The sequence below is a fragment of the Sinocyclocheilus rhinocerous genome, unplaced genomic scaffold (assembly GCF_001515625.1).
Source record: "Sinocyclocheilus rhinocerous isolate Xijiao unplaced genomic scaffold, SAMN03320098_v1.1 scaffold721, whole genome shotgun sequence".
NCBI lineage: Eukaryota > Metazoa > Chordata > Actinopteri > Cypriniformes > Cyprinidae > Sinocyclocheilus > Sinocyclocheilus rhinocerous.
In genome coordinates, this window is record NW_015656165.1 from 445837 (window position 1) to 449112 (window position 3276).

The following is a 3276-nucleotide window of genomic DNA, read 5'->3' on the forward strand; positions in this document are numbered from 1 at the left end:
ATATATATATACACATACATATACATATATACATATATATATATATATATATATATATATATATTGTTGACATATATGGTTGCTTAAAATCCTCATCTAGATAATATTAACATATATAAATATACACATTTTTACTAAGGGGACTTTATGTATGTTATAAACAATCTACCAAGATAATGTACAATGTGAAAATTATATATAGATTTATAGCTAACTATGGCAATATCACTCTTGATAAATGTATGTCATATATTACATTTCTGTATGGGATATGCTGTGTACATATTTTAAATGTATAGACTTTCTCTTCCAGTCAAAAATATTGGTGACTCATCTTGTTCAAAACAGATCCAATTCTTTGATCTTTGATCAAATCAAGTTCTAGCAGGTCCTCTCGTCAATACCACCAACAAATGTCTAGCAAAATGTTACATTGGGAAGTTTACTTAAAAGTTCAGAAATCCTATGACATGATGCCTTTTTTAAAACTAACACTTGCTTTCTACTCTTTTTGTATTCTATCTGTTTCTCTATCTGTATCTATCTGTTTTCTTTTCATTTATTATACAATTAACAAAAGCAAAAAAGACCTCGTACATTGGGAAGTTTACTTAAAAGTTCAGAAATCCTATGACATGATGCCTACAAAGCAATTTTGGTTGTAGTAGAACTGCTGAACAATTTTATATTTCTTTCTCTTTTTCCCTCTTTCTCTCGCTCTTAGTGATCTTCATAACTTTTACAGCATAAATTAGATTAATTGTCTTAAAATATGAATGTATGCAGGAGTTTTCAAATGCAAGGTTGTTAAAGCCACCCACATCAACCACAAGGCAGTTCTTTCATTTGAAAAAGCTCATTTGAACATAATTGTAATTATGAGGAGGCAGCAGGGGCGATTCTAGGATTTTCATTTTAGGGGGGCTCAGCCCAAGGCAATCACGATTTCGTGTACAGTTTATGGAGATAATCGCAAAATTTTAGGGGGGCTGAGTAGTCGTTTTAGGGGGCTATAACCCCCCTAAAAATGGCCTAGCGACGCCCATGGGAGGCAGGGTTATAGTTAGGGTTTATTAAGAACACCATCAACCTCTTCAGAAATCCAGCTTCACATAACTGAAGAGAGACAAATTGAAGTGTTTCAGTCAGCTGTTACATATTGCTCTGCACTCCACATGCACCTGAGATTTTTGCACATTAGACACTCAAGAGAGAAGATCAAGTTTAGATGTAGCCATCATTGCAGCAGTAAGAGAAAGTGAACCTGTCAATAGTACATTGGAAATTGAAATTGAGAATATCTCTATTGTGACACACACACACACACACACACACACACAATATCCTGGCCATAATTCATGATTCACATCCAAGGTTCTTCTCACTGGCTGTCTCTAGATCAAGCCAGCTGAGTAAATCTACACTGTAAAAAATGACCGTGAATTTAACGGTAAAAGACTGTAAAAATGCTACAGTAAAAACCTGTTAAATGGTTAACGGTAAATTCCCCTACTATATACGGTGAAAAACTGTATTGGACATTACATGTATTGGACATAAATTTTACGGTAGTATACCGTTTTTGGATTTTTTACAGTGTATTATTCATGATTCAGTTCAGAGTCTCAAAAGAATTCGCCAAAACCTGTAGATCACCTGACAGAACAGGGACTGTTCATCTCAGTGGAAGAAAGAGGCCCTTTAGCTCGGCTGCCATATAATAAGGTGATGACTGGCGATGCGAGGTGTAATCTGAAAAACCTGAAATGAGCCTGAGATCTAAAAGTAAGAGCAACATTAAAGAAAGTAGAGAGATGAGTGAGGCAGAAACGCTGATCAGAGGACAGACTGATAAAAATAGAGGCGAGCAGATGGGACTGTGGGAGAAAGAGTGATTCAGAGTCAAAGGGCTATTCAATAAAAGCAGCGTCAGTTAGAGCTAGAAAACAATGAGCGATTACAGCCATAGTGAGTGAGTGATGTATTATCACAACAGCATATGTATTTATGTGTGTATATATATATATATGTGTGTGTGTGTGTGTGTGTGTGTGTGTGTGTGTATGTATGAATGATTCTGCAGTATTTATAGGTCGCTAGGCAAATTTGTGACACTGATTATGTTAAAAGGTCACAACAGATCAGATTTCCTTGATTCCATAAACATGCTTGCTCGAATATTTCCAAAAAGGGAACATATCAAATACTCAAAATTACAGGAATTCATGTTAATTTCTCAGTTTTTTTGCCTTTTCACTTAAAATGTTAATCATATATCATTTGTAATTAGACAAAATGGAAACAGAAGCTTTTTTCTCTAGACTATTGAACCTTACTGCATGTGTTTAATTTATCAAGAAAATGATATCCGTAATAATGAGCACATGATAATGCACAAATGAAAATTTGTTGTAAATGTACTCACCGTCAGGCCATCCAAGAAGTAGATGAGTTTGTTTCTTCGTGGGAACAAGTTTAGCATTACATGCTCACCAAAGCATTCTCTGCAGTGAATGGGTGCCGTCAGAATGAAGCAACAGTTTAAAGTTAAAACGTCTTAATGATGGATTTGTTTCTTACAAACATGCAGATTTTCACTTCACAAGAGATCAATTGATGGACTGGAGTCATGTGGATTACTTGTAGATTATTGTGATGTTTTTATCAGCTGTTTGGAATCTCATTCTGACGGCACCCATTCACTGCAGAGGATCCATTGGTGAGCAATTGATGTAATGCTAAATTTCTCCAAATCTATTCCCATTAAAAAACAATCTCATATACATCTTGGATGGCCTGAGGATGAGTAGATCTTCAGCACATTTTCATTTCTGGGTAGACTATTCCTTTAAGGCATAAAGTAAAAGTTTATAATATAGATTTACTGCGGGGGGGCGTGCAACAAAGCATGTCTTATGGCATGGCAAATGTCAACATCATTATCTCAATTCACTGCAAGACAAAACACCATAAGAGAGGGGGAGGAAACATACATTTCCAATTGAAACTCATCAAGACAGAATAACTCATTAAATGTTATGTAGAACAGAGAAACACCCAAGGGAATCAGATATCATTTTATCTGGCTGAACGAAGAGAGCTGTATAATTCATGAAGAATTCTCTGGTAGATTGTTAATTGAGCAGGGCCAGTTTTTCACACAGGACCAGCGATACTAGCAGCACTAATTGGCCTTCCAATGTCCCTAGAGCAGTGGTTCCCAAACCTGTCCTGGAGGACCCCCTGCCCTGCACATTTTGTATGTCTCCCTAATCA